Source organism: Pelophylax lessonae, assembly GCF_965119305.1.
Source record: "Pelophylax lessonae genome assembly, chromosome: 10".
Taxonomy (NCBI): domain Eukaryota; kingdom Metazoa; phylum Chordata; class Amphibia; order Anura; family Ranidae; genus Pelophylax; species Pelophylax lessonae.
The window spans coordinates 228,563,880-228,578,128 of NC_138777.1; positions in this window are offsets into that span (position 1 = coordinate 228,563,880).

Below are 14,249 nucleotides of genomic sequence, written 5' to 3' on the forward strand. Positions count from 1 at the left end.
GTATAGCTTGCTTGTGTATAGTAGTCCAGGCAAATTATAGGTTCCTTTTTAAGGGTGCAAAAATAAATCTTTAATTTAAAGTCTGCTTAAAGTGTTACTAAACCAACAACAATAAAATCAGTCTGTATATGCAGTAACGCATGCTTGGTATGCTCACTGTGGAACCTAAGGGGTTATTCCTGCACATTGGGTAAAAAGACTGTTTGATCCTGTCTTCTCTGATCCTCCCCTTTTTCCACTGTGCCAAATTTGTCTCCTGATAAGACAGAGCCTTTGGAGTCACTCTGCACATGCTCAGTTTGGTCTTTATTGCTAGAGAGTTTTTTTTTTGGGAAGGTGTATGTGAATAGCGTAACAGTGCACCTGGCACCCCGACTGGGTATCTCCGTTGACGGATGCTCCTAGTGCTTCCCGAGGGCTCCAAGCTCTCAACCAGACACTTTACCCCCTCAGACTCCAGGAACCACCGCAGTTTTGTTGCCGGTCTCGCCGCCTCCTACCCACCCTGGACCTACAACAAGGCTCCAGGTTCCAGTGGGTTAACCTCTTTCCCCAGAGAGTGAAGCAGGAACAGGAACAAGCTCTTACAAGAGCTTACTGATTATTCAAAGGAGTATGAAGAGTATAGCAATCCCTTGTAGCAGATTCCCCCAATAAGAGACAGGACTCTAAGTTGAGGGTGAAGTAGAACTATTTATTGAACCCACTCACACACATTATATACACTATCAGGTCAGGTGAGTCTGATTACATTAGCATATGCTGATGGAATTGTATACAGAAACCGAATTAACCTGAACTAATTATCTAGCCATCTGGACAGAACAATGTGGGCTCATTAACATTTAACAATGGGACAGGCAGACGTAACACAATCCACATCCCACCTCAAAACAGACAATAGGACAAGACTGCCAATGACAGTCTGTCCGTCTCCTACATTGAAGTACATAGAATACACATCTACGTATTGCTATGATTATTTTGGAGTCAGACTTCCTGGACCCAGGCTATAGGTCTCACAGTGTAAAATGGGATTAAATCTTCATATTTCTTGAGAGATATTGTTGATAAATATTACTCTCCCATTTGAAGTTATCCAAACCATTTTCTCAGTGTCCTTTAAGTATCTGTCTTTCACTCCCAGTGACGGTGAGTACCATCACAAATAGCACAGGGCCAATCAGCACTGTCCAGGCAGAGAATCAGGGGTCATTTAGCCTCATAGGACAACCAGAGGAGATTGAAAACTCCTCCTACAAGCTTTAACCAGACACTGATAGAAGTCACAAGACTGCTATATACTGCTGATGAGAAACGGTATTTAGCAGTTTATATTTATTAAACTAATTGCATTTCCATGTTCTGTGTACTGTAGGAGAGCAGATATAGTGAATGTGGGCTCCTGGGGAGAGCAGATATAGTGACTGCAGAGTCCTGGGCAGAGCAGATATAGTGACTGCAGGCTCCTGGGGAGAGCAGATATAGTGACTGCAGGCTCCTGGGGAGAGCAGATATAGTGACTGCAGGCTCCTGGGGAGAGCAGATATAGTGACTGCACGCTCCTGGGGAGATCGGATATAGTGACTGCAGGCTCCTGGGGAGAGCAGATATAGTGACTGCAGGCTCCTGGATAGAGCAGATATAGTTAATGCAGGCTCCTGGGGAGAGCAGATATAGTGAAGGCAGGCTCCTGGGGAGAACAGATATAGTGAATGCAGGCTCCTGGGGAGAGCAGATATAGTGACTGCAGGCTCCTGGGGAGATCGGATATAGTGACTGCAGGCTCCTGGGGAGAGCAGATATAGTGAATGCAGGCTCCTGGGGAGATCAGATATAGTGAATGCAGGCTCCTGGGGAGAGCAGATATAGTGACTGCAGGCTCCTGGGGAGAGCAGATATAGTGACTGCAGGCTCCTGGGGAGAGCAGATATAGTGAATGCAGGCTCCTGGGGAGATCAGATATAGTGACTGCAGGCTCCTGGGGAGATCAGATATAGTGACTGCAGGCTCCTGGGGAGAGCAGATATAGTGAATGCAGGCTCCTGGGGAGATCAGATATAGTGAATGCAGGCTCCTGGGTGAGCAGATATAGTGAATGCAGGCTCCTGGGGAGATCAGATATAGTGAATGCAGAGTCCTGGGGAGAGCAGATATAGTGACTGCAGGCTCCTGGGGAGAGCAGATATAGTGACTGCAGGCTCCTGGGGAGATCAGATATAGTGACTGCAGGCTCCTGGGGAGAGCAGATATAGTGAATGCAGGCTCCTGGGGAGATCAGATATAGTGAATGCAGGCTCCTGGGGAGATCAGATATAGTGAATGCAGAGTCCTGGGGAGAGCAGATATAGTGACTGCAGGCTCCTGGGGAGAGCAGATATAGTGAATGCAGGCTCCTGGGGAGATCAGATATAGTGAATGCAGAGTCCTGGGGAGAGCAGATATAGTGACTGCAGGCTCCTGGGGAGAGCAGATATAGTGACTGCAGGCTCCTGGGGAGATCAGATATAGTGACTGCAGGCTCCTGGGGAGATCAGATATAGTGACTGCAGGCTCCTGGGGAGAGCAGGTATAGTGACTGCAGGCTCCTGGGTTTAGTAACACTTTAATGGTAAATATTTTAGACTATATTCTGGTTTTTGTATAAATCTAGTCATGACCAGTTCTCGCTCTACGGCTAGATGCCCAGTGCAGTAACCCATAGCTACCAGAACACACCCTGCACTGATAAGACATCAGAAAACTGAGATCTGGTTGGCTACGGTGGTTTGTTGCAGTTTGCACATCCTCTTTGCAATTTGCACTGCCTTGTGCGGACAGGCCCTTTAAGGTCTTCTCATGCTTGTTTGAGGACCAGCATTCCTGAGAACCTCCAGGTTTTTCATAGCAGCAGGACGTATATGTACAGAATCAGATGAAGAATGAGACTGTTTTGCTCAGAACTGTGAGCCAAGCGTGAATTTTTATGACTGTGAAAGAAAACGTTTCTGTTTTAATTTATAGATTGTTATTTTTCCTAATCTCCATGCCATGGGTATGTCATTCCACCGTCCTGGTGCTTGTTGATGAAACGCTGCCTTGGTCCACGTGTATAAGAGGAAGTCGTAGAGGTTATGTGACCAAAGCAATAGAAAAGTGCCAAAACTAACACTTTGTAATATTTATGTTGGTGAGTAGAAACAACTACTGTATGAAGAACTGTAATATTACACACTAGGGACCTGTTTATTATTGTTACCTGCAGCTTTGACTCTGGCTTTTTCTGTAACAGCAGCACAAGATGTCTTCATTGCTTCTCCTGAAATGCGTAGTGTATCAGTACTGGTCTTTTAGAGATTGCATCAATTTTGTTCTTCCGCAAAATTTTCAGCAATGATTGTCAAACCCATTCAGCTCTGCCCACCAGTGTTTAATGTATGGAGAACTGAAGCCCAGCAGAATTTGGCACCTTTACACTATATGGCCAAGTTTGTGGACAACTGACCGTCACATCTATAGAAGCTTGTGGCCCATCCCATTCCAAAACCATGGCCATTATTACAGAATTGCCCCTCTCTCTTTGTAGCTATAACAGCCTCCACTCTTCTGGGAAGGCTGTCCTCGAGATCTTGGTGTGTGTCTGGGGGGGTCAGGTACTGATGTTGGATGAGAGGACCTGGGTCAGAATCAATGTTCCAGTTCAGTAGGGTTGTGGTCAGGACGGAGTTAATGCAGGTCACTCAAATTCCATTACACCAAACTCTTAAAACCAGGTCTTTATGGAGCTGGCTTTGTACACAGGGGTACAGTCATACTGGAACAGAAAAGTGCCTTCAAAAAAGTGTTACCACAGGTTGGAAGTGCACAGGACACCTGAAATCAAAAATTGGAATGAGTGACCACATACTTTTGCTATATAGTGGTAGTAGCAGGGCCAGGATGAGGGAAAGAAGGGCAGGAGGAACAGCTGCCATGTCTGCAAGGTGTTTATGGGGGGGGGGGGGGGTTGGGGTCAAGCTGCACACCTCATGAATACCTATTTCTTGACCATTGCCCAGATTCCCATGCCTCCGCCATGTTCATTCTCGCTGCCGTTTCTGGCAAGCTGAGAGAGACAGAGCAGCAAATGAGCATGTACTTAGTGCACTGTTTGGGGGGAAAAAAAACACAGCCAAAAGCCAATTAGGTACTAAAGCCGAGCAAGCCGCTTTAACAAAGAGAGAAAGTAGTGCACAGGTAGGCATGAAGGCAGGTCAGCTTTGGAAGGGAAGATAGTGCAGGAGTGAGCACTGTGGGGTAAAGGGGGTGCGGAAGTGAGAGCTGAGGAGAGGGAGTGCAGAAGTGAGATGTGGATGGTGCAGTCATGAATTGTAGATGGGAGGGGGGGGCAGAGGTGAGCTAGATGGCAAAGGAGAGGGGTGAGGACAAGGGGCGCAGAGCTGAGCTTTTGACACGGGGTCCAAACCTGAGCTTTGGATAATGGGTGCAGAGGTGAGGGGTGAATAGGAAAGCTTTGGACATGAAGTGCATAGGTAAAGGGTGCAGAGGTGAGCTTAGGACAATGGGTGCTGAGGGGAGTTGTGTACAAGGGGTGAAGAGATGGGCTGTGGGGTGGAGAAGCAAGCTGCGGAGTGGGGGGGTCTAGAGGTGAGCTGTGAATAGGTTGGTGAGCAGAGGTGAGCTGTGTATCAGGGGTGTACATGTGGAAGGGGGGTGTATATGTAAGTTGTGAATGGGGGGGAGCAGAGGTGAGCTGTGGAGGGGTGGGGCAGAGGTGAGTTGTGGAGGAGGAGGGGGGGTTCAGAGGTGAGCTGTAGAGGGGGTATAAAGGTGAGCTGTGGATGATGGGTTGTACAGAGGTTAAGTGTGGATAGGGGATGTACAGAGGTGAGCTGCTATGACCAGGAGGTGCAGAGGTGCAGAGGTGAGCTGCTATGGCTGGGGGGTGCAGAGGTGAGCTGTGTACGGACGGTGCAGAGGTGAGCTGCTATGGCTGGGGGGGTGCAGAGGTGAGCTGTGGCTGGCGGGTGCAGAGGTGGGTTGTGACCAGAAGATGCAGAGGTGAGCTGTGACCAGAGGGTGCAGAGGTGGGTTGTGACCAGAGGATGCAGAGGTGTGCTGTGACCAGAGGGTGCAGAGGTGGGTTGTGGACGAAGGGTGCAGAGGTGAACTGTGGAGGGGAGGTGCAGAGGTGAGCTGTGGAGGTGAGGTGCAGAGGTGAGGGGAGGTGCAGAGGTGAGCTGTGGAAGGGAGGTGCAGAGGTGAGCTGTGGAGGGGGGTGCAGAGGTGAGTTGTGGAGGGGAGGTGCAGAGGTGAGCTGTCGAGGGGGGTGCAGAGGCGAGCTTTGGCTGGGGGTTGCAGAGGTGACCTGTGGCCGGGGGGGTTGCAGAGGTTTGCTGTGGCCTGAGCACTGGATGGTTTTGTCCCTTTACTGGGTATGAGTGATGTTCAGGTATCCACAAACTTTTATCATATTTTGTACATCTACAGGCAAAGTACTGAAACTTTTTAACTCTTTAAGACCAGCACTAGATACTGAAATGCTCCTGCTAACTTTATTATACAGCTCATGTTGGCATTGATACCTATAAAACATTTGTCTTGATAGGTCTTTTACAGTATCTCACAAAAGTGAGTACACCCTTCACAGTTTTGTAAATATTTTATTAAATAACTGGCAAAAAAAGTGAGAACACCCCTAAGTGAAAATGTTCACATTGGCCCAAAGTGTCAATTTTTTGTGTTGCCACCATTATTTTCCAGCACTGCCTTAACCCTCTTGGGCATGGAGTTCACCAGAGCTTCCCAGGGAGCCACTGGAGTCCCACCACCATGCTTGACTGTAGACAAGACACACTTGTCTTTGTACTCCTCACTCACCTGGTTGCCACCACACACGCTTGACACCATCGGAACTAGATACGTTTATCTTGGTCTCATCAGACCACAGGACATGGTTCCAGTAATCCATGTCCTTACTCTGCTTGATTTCAGAAAACTGTTTGCGGCTTTCTTGTGCATCATCTTTAGAAGAGGCTTCCTTCTGGGTCGACAGCCATGCAGATCAATTTGATTTGATGGTGTGCAGCGTATGGTCTGAGCACTGACAGGCTGACCCCCCATCCCTTCAACCTCTGCAGCAATGCAGCCAGCACTCATACGTCGATTTCCCAAAGAAAACCTCCGGATATGAGGCTGAGCGCGTGCACTTTGATCAACCATGGCGAGGCCTGTTCTGAGTGGAACCTGTCCTGTAAAACCACTGTATGGTCTTGGCCACCGTGCTGCAGCTCAGTTTCAGGGTTTGGCAAGCTTCTTATAGCCTAGGCCATCTTTATGTAAAGCAACAATTCTGTTTTTCCGATCCTCAGAGAGCTCTTTGGCATGAGGTGCCATGTTGAACTTCCAGTGACCAGTATGAGAGAGTGAGAGCGATAATACCAAATTTAACACACCTTCTCCCCATTCACACCTGAGACCTTGTAACACTAACGAGTCACATGACCCCGGGGAGGGAAAATGGCTAATTGGCCCCAATTTGGACATTTTCACTTAGGGGTGTACTCACTTTTGTTGCCAGCGGTTTAGACATTAATGTCTGTGTGTTATTTTGAGGGGACAGCAAATTTACACTGTTATACAAGCTGTACACTCACTACTTTACATTGTAGCAAAGTGTCATTTCTTCAGTGTTGTCACATGAAAAGATAGAATAAAATATTTACAAAAATGTGAGGGGTGTACTCACTTTTGTGAGATACTGTATACATCTTTTTTAAATTCTGTTTTCGTTACTCAAAAATGTTCTGCCTCTAAATTATGTTACAGTATCTCAAGTCAATAAACTGTCCTTGCACAGGCTCTATTGTGTTCGTGTCATTTCAAAAGTTATTTTGTATCTTTTAAAATCTGCAGCTTTTATAGATGGTGGTCCTTCCATAAAGGTCCTTTATCTGCATTTCCTGTTGTAAGGTGACAACGCTCTGTCCCTGTGTCCCAGCTGAGCTCTTGCATTGTCACACAGGTGATGGCAATTAGAAGCAGCTGTACCGGGGCACATCATGTAGGCATGGGCCGCTGCTGTTACCATCAGAAAACCCACCCTGGGAAATTCCATACAGTTATTGATTTCTGAAGTGCATGTAGACATAAAGCAGGTTCAAAGAGGATGTAGGAGCACTGAAATGCAACAAAAGATGCAAAAACAATAAAAAAAAAAAACAAAGTGTAAACAAGTAGTGTATAAAAAAAACACAATTATTTATGATACAAGCCACTTTAGGAAATGAAATGTCATTCAGATGAGGTTTACCTCTACTTTAAGGCCCATTCAATTCTTTATGGTGATGTAATGATCGTTGCATTAGGGCAGCCTGCTCAAAAGGTGCAGAGGTAAGATGTGGGCATAGGGTGTACAGAAGTGCTGTGGATAGGGGGTGCAGAGGTGAGCTATGAATGGGGAGGTGTGCAGACATGAGTTGTGGATGGGGTGGTGCCTAGGTGAGCTGTGGATGGGGATGATGTGCAGAGGGGAGCCACAGACAGGGGCTCCAGAGGTGAGCTGTGGATACAGGGGTGTAGAGGTAAGCTGTTGATGGGTGCAGAGGTGAGCTGTTGATGGGTGCAGAGGTGAGCTGTGGGCAGGGGTGAGGAGGTGAGCTACGGACAGGGGTGCAGAGGTGAACTGTAGGTGGGGAGGTGTACAGAGGTGAGCTGCAGATGGGGATGCAGAGATGAGCTTTGGATGGGGAGGTGTGCAGAGGTGAGCTGTAGACAGAGGGTGCAAAGGTAGCTGTGGACTGTGGGGGGGGGGGGGGGGAAGGTGAGCTGTGGGTTTGGAGGTGTACAAAGGTGAGCTGTGGCTGTGGAGGTTTATAGAGGTGAGCTGTTGGTGTGGAGATATACAGAGGTGAGCTGTGGGTGTGGAGGTGTACAGAGGGGAGCTGTGGGTGTGGAGGTATACAGGGGTGTGCTGTGAATGCAGGGGTGTACAGAGGTGAGCTGTGGGTGGGAAGGTGTACAGAGGTGAGCTGTGGATGGGGGTGCAGAGGTGAGCTGTGAGTGGGGGGTGTACAGAGGTAAGCTATGGATGGGAGTGCAGAGGTGAGTTGTGGATGGGGGGGCAGAGGTGAGCTGTAGGAGGGGAGGTGTACAGAGTTGAGCTGTGGATGGGGGTGCAGAGGTGAGCTGTGGACAGGGGTGCAAAGGTGAGCTGTGAGTAAGGAGGTGTACAGAGGTGAGCTGTGGATGGGGTTGCAAAGGTTAGCTGTGAGCAGGGGTGCAGAGGTCAGCTGTGGACAGGGGAGCAGAGGTGAGCTGCAGGTAGATAGGTGTAGAGAGGTGAGCTGTAGATGGGGGTGCAGAGGTGAACTGTGGACAAAAAGGGTGCAGAGGTGAGGTGGGCTGTGGAAAAGGGTACAGATGTGAGCTGTGGGTGCAGAGGTGTACAGAGGTAAGCTGTTAATGCAGGGGTTTACAGAGGTGAGCTGTGGACAGGGGGTGCAGAGGTGAGCTGTGGATGGGGGTGCAGAGGTGAGCTGTGGGTGGGGAGGTGTACAGAGGTGAGCTGTGGATGGGGGTACAGAGGTGAGCTGTGAGTGGGGAGGTGTACAGAGGTGAGCTGTGGACAGGGGGTGCAGAGGTGAGCTGTGGATGGGGGTGCAGAGGTGAGCTGTGGGTGGGGAGGTGTACAGAGGTGAGCTGTGGATGGGGGTACAGAGGTGAGCTGTGGGTGGGGAGGTGTACAGAGGTGAGCTGTGGATGGGGGTGCAGAGGTGAGCTGTGGGTGGGGAGGTGTACAGAGGTGAGCTGTGGATGGGGGTACAGAGGTGAGCTGTGGATGGGGGTGCAGAGGTGTGCTGTGGGAGGGGAGGTGTACAGAGTTGAGCTGTGGATGGGGGTGCAGAGGTGAGCTGTGGACAGGGGTGCAAAGGTGAGCTGTGAGTAAGGAGGTGTACAGAGGTGAGCTGTGGATGGGGATGTAGGGATGAGCTGTGGGTGGGGAGGTTTATAGAGGTGAGCTGTGGATGGGGATGCAGAGGTGAGCTGTGGATGGGGTTGCAGAGGTCAGCTGTGTATGGGGTTGCAGAGGTCAGCTGTGTATGGGGTTGCAAAGGTTAGCTGTGAGCAGGGGTGCAGAGGTCAGCTGTGGACAGGGGAGCAGAGGTGAGCTGCAGGTAGATAGGTGTAGAGAGGTGAGCTGTAGATGGGGGTGCAGAGGTGAACTGTGGACAAAAAGGGTGCAGAGGTGAGGTGGGCTGTGGAAAAGGGTACAGATGTGAGCTGTGGGTGCAGAGGTGTACAGAGGTAAGCTGTTAATGCAGGGGTTTACAGAGGTGAGCTGTGGACAGGGGGTGCAGAGGTGAGCTGTGGATGGGGATGCAGAGGTGAGCTGTGGGTGGGGAGGTGTACAGAGGTGAGCTGTGGATGGGGGTACAGAGGTGAGCTGTGGATGGGGATGCAGAGGTGAGCTGTGGATGGGGGTACAGAGGTGAGCTGTGGATGGGGGTACAGAGGTGAGCTGTGGGTGGGGAGGTGTACAGAGGTGAGCTGTGGACAGGGGGTGCAGAGGTGAGCTGTGGATGAGGGTGCAGAGGTGAGCTGTGGGTGGGGAGGTGTACAGAGGTGAGCTGTGGATGGGGGTACAGAGGTGAGCTGTGGGTGGGGAGATGTACAGAGGTGAGCTGTGGATGGGGGTGCAGAGGTGAGCTGTGGGTGGGGAGGTGTACAGAGGTGAGCTGTGGATGGGGGTACAGAGGTGAGCTGTGGATGGGGGTGCAGAGGTGAGCTGTGGGAGGGGAGGTGTACAGAGTTGAGCTGTGGATGGGGGTGCAGAGGTGAGCTGTGGACAGGGGTGCAAAGGTGAGCTGTGAGTAAGGAGGTGTACAGAGGTGAGCTGTGGATGGGGATGTAGGGATGAGCTGTGGGTGGGGAGGTTTATAGAGGTGAGCTGTAGATGGGGATGCAGAGGTGAGCTGTGGATGGGGTTGCAGAGGTCAGCTGTGTATGGGGTTGCAGAGGTCAGCTGTGTATGGGGTTGCAAAGGTTAGCTGTGAGCAGGGGTGCAGAGGTCAGCTGTGGACAGGGGAGCAGAGGTGAGCTGCAGGTAGATAGGTGTAGAGAGGTGAGCTGTAGATGGGGGTGCAGAGGTGAACTGTGGACAAAAAGGGTGCAGAGGTGAGCTGTGGAAAAGGGTACAAAGGGTGAGGGGTGTCGAAAAATTCAGAAAATGAAGGCAGCCTGATGTGCAATATAAATGACCCTGCAACGCATGCTACTTGTGATACCACAAGGTGAAAGTGTAAATGGCACCTTAATGCAGCTTATTCACCGGAGATGCAGAATTCCATGCTTGCCCAGTTTCATGACATAAAGACTGTATACTGCTTAAAAAACTGGTGTCCCTGGGTCCTGTTCTCACTAGAGCGGCTATTTTCAGTACGTTTAAAATAAAAAAAAAAAAATGATACAGCCAGCTGCAGTAGGACTGGATGTGAGGAAAAGTAATGGCAAGTAGGGTGACCCATGCCAATTTAAACACCATCGGTAGCGGCATTGTGTAGCAGGAGGGTGGAAGGAGGCCACTTGCAGCAGTTCAGCCAAAGGTTGCAGCACCAGGAGAGGATTTGAGGAACCTGATTATTGTTTTTCTAGCCTCTCTGTGACTCAGTATGTGTGTGGATATAAATCCCTGGCTTTTATAGAGGACTTGTTAAATACCTTGTCACCACCTGCACAAAGCCTGCTCTATTGATTTGGGCAGCTTAGGTCCCCCTCCCCTCCTCCCACCTCCTCCTGGGCAGCTCAGGAAACTTGAATATTACAGAGGCTACAAAGACACTATGAACTAGAGGAAGGACCTGCTAAATTTCAGTCCCAGGTTGACCCAGGATCTTAAACCTGTCGTAGACCAAGATCGGCAAAGACGGGGTCCAAATTCAGTTGGAGAAAAGCATCAGGTAAGCGCTTAAAGGGACACTCCAATCAAAATTTAAAATGAAACCTTAAAATGCTCACGAGGGGAACAATTTGCTCACCCTGAACATGTGGTTATTTGCACCAGACTGCCACACTGAAGTGAAAACGGTCAACGATTGCTGAAAAAATAGCTTTCTGGCTGCCATGGTAATCTGCGTTTGCCATGGTAATCTGCGTTTGAAGCCCAACTTCGATTTTTTTTTTTATTAATGGTGCCACTGGAAGTTTTAAAATAAAAAAAAAGCATCTCTGGCTGCAATATTCAGTTCCTCTACCGTGCTGTCCTCTGCAGTAATTGCTTTCCACCACTAGATGTCCTGAGTCTTTTAGGTTTAATGATACTGAGATCCATGTGCTATATAATTGTGTTAGTGTAGCACTGCGATATTCACTTCCTCTACAGCACTGTTCCTTACAGTAATTGCTTTCCACCACTAGATGTCTTCGGCTTTTTGGGATAAATGATACTGGAGTCCATGTGCTATTGTGTTGTGTAAGGGTAGCGCTGTGATATTAAACTCCTTAACAGATCTGTCCCCCTGCAGTAATTGTTTTCCACCACTAGATGTCCTCAGTTTTTTGGGTTGAATGATACTCAAGTCCATGCGCTATTGTGTTGTGTAAGTGAAGTGCTGCATGGTTCACCTCCTCTACCGAACTGTCCCCCTGCAGTAATTTTTTTCCACCACTAGATGTCCTCAGTCTTTTAGGTTGAATGATACTCAAGTCCATTTGCTATTGTATTGTGTAAGTGTAGTACTGCGATATTCACTTCCTCCACAGCGCTGCCCCCCTGCTGTAATTGCTTTCCACCACTAGATGTCGTCAGTTGTGTAAGTGTAGTGCTGCAATGTTCAACTCCTCTACAGAACTATTCCCTACAGTAATTGCTTTCTACCACTAGATGCCCTCAGTCTTTTGGGTTGAATAATACTCAAGTCCATGCGCTATTGTGTTATGTTAGTGTAGTGCTGCAATGTTCAACTCCTCTACAGAACTGTCCCCTGCAGTAATTGCTTACCACCACTAGATGTCCCCAGTCTTTTAGGATTAATAATACTCTAGTCCGGGCATGTCCAACCTGCGGCCCAGGCATGTCCAACCTGTGGTCATGGTGGTTAGAGTGTTCCTTTATTAGCTCTCAGAAGAAGTAAACCTCCGTATACTGATTCCATTAATTTCATCACCCTCTAGTTGTGTTAAATTAGTGCGGGGGGCGCGGCGGCGCGGGAAGGGCGCAGCGGCATTTTATTACATATCTTAACTATAGTATATATTTTATATGCGGCCCGAGGACATTTCTCTACACTCAAAGTGGCCCAGAGAAGCCAAAAGGTTGGACACCCATGCTCTAGTCCATTTGCTATTGTATTGTGTAAGTGTAGCACTGCGATATTAACTTCCTCCACAGCGCTGCAATCTCTGCAACATCTCCAAAATACGCCCCTTTCTAACCAATTACACAACAAAGCTCCTAGTTCACTCCCTGGTCATCTCGCGCCTCGACTCCTGCAATTCCCTTCTCATTGGCTTACCTCTACATAGGCTATCCCCCCTTCAATCCATCATGAATGCCGCTGCCAAACTCATCCACCTTACCAATCGCTCAGTGTCCGCTACTCCTCTCTGTCAATCCCTCCACTGGCTTCCGCTCACCCAACTAATTAAATTCAAAATACTATCATAAAAAGCCATCCACAAGTTAGCCTCCGGCTACAGCACTAGCCTCGTCTCAAAATACCAACCTAATCGCTCTCTTCACTCCTCTCAAAACCTCCTGCTCTCTAGCTCCCTCGTCACTTCCTCCCATACTCGCCTCCAGGACTTTTCCAGAGCCTCTCCAATCCTATGGAGCTCCTTACCCAAATCTGTCCGATTATCTCCTACTCCATTAGCTTTTAGACGATCCCTGAAAGCCCTTCTCTTTAGAGAAGCCTATCCTCACCTAACAACCGTACTTCCATTTTCTCCATCAGCTCATCCCCCACAGTTATTGTCTTCTGTTTCACTTGACCCTCCCTTCTAGATTGTAAGCTCTAATGAGCAGGGCCGTCTGAATCCTCCTGTATTGAATTGTATTGTAACTGTATTGTCTTCTCTCATATTGTAAAGTGCTGTGCAAACTGTTGGTGCTATATAAATCCTGTATAATAATAATAGAAGATTTCTTCCCCACCTTTCGTGCGTACCATAACAGTGGAGGTGTAATGATCTGTACTCATTAGGCACACGTCTTTCTTGTCCCTCCATCGCAGTGCCATCATTTTTCCTTTCTGCCAGGCAACCATTTCTTCTGTCTTCAGCTTCTTATTGCCAAACATTGGCGGCATGTTAGCCCTGACGGTTCCATAGGCATTGGTTTTGTTTTGCAGAAGAAACTCAAAGTTCAGGAGACGTATAAAAGTTGTCGGTTGTTATGCAATAGCCCTGATTTAGCAATGGCTCAATGAGTGAAAGAACAGAAGATGTTGCCATTCCATAGTTGCTGTATTTTGGATGGAAATTTGTTCCTTTTCCAGTGTATATGACTGAATTCCAAATGTAGCCAGTTGACGATTCGCATTGCTTGTAAGATTTTACACCAAATCGTTCCCTCTTTGATGCAATGTATTTCACCCAGCTGAGACTTCCCTTGTAGGCCATTAGACTTTCATCTATGCTGATGTCTCTTTCTGGCTCATAGCTCCATTGGAAATTCTTTAGAATCCTTTGAGATACTTCCCAAATTTTCTTTAGTTTTGGTGCAGGATGAGTAGTTTCATCAAATTCTTCGTTGGTTTTCGAAGTGTAAAAATTTCATGACCCGGGAAAATCTGTACTTTGATATGACCGTGCCGAAGAATGGAATGGCAAGTAATGTAATAGTTGTCCAATACCCAGGGCTTTTTTTCAGCGCGAAAGCGGGGGAACGCAGTTCCGGCACCTCTAGCACTGAATGCATGAAATGGCAAGGGGCGTTGAGGTGTGCTGGAGGATCTATTGTTGCTGGGGTTCATCTGTTGCTGGGAGGGATATACTATTTATATAATATAGAGCAGTGGTCCTCAACTCCGGTCCTCAGGGCCCACTAACAGGCCAGATTTTAAGTATTACCTTGGGGAGATGCAGACTAGAGTACTGCAATCACTGAGCAGCAAATGATATCACCTGGGATGTATTTCAGTTATCTTGCAAACCTGGCCTGTTGGTGGGCCCTGTAGGCCAGGGTTGAGGACCACTGATATAGAGGGTCTATTGATGCTGACTGCTAGGAGATCTTTTGTTGCTGAATGGGTCTAATAATGCTCTGATGG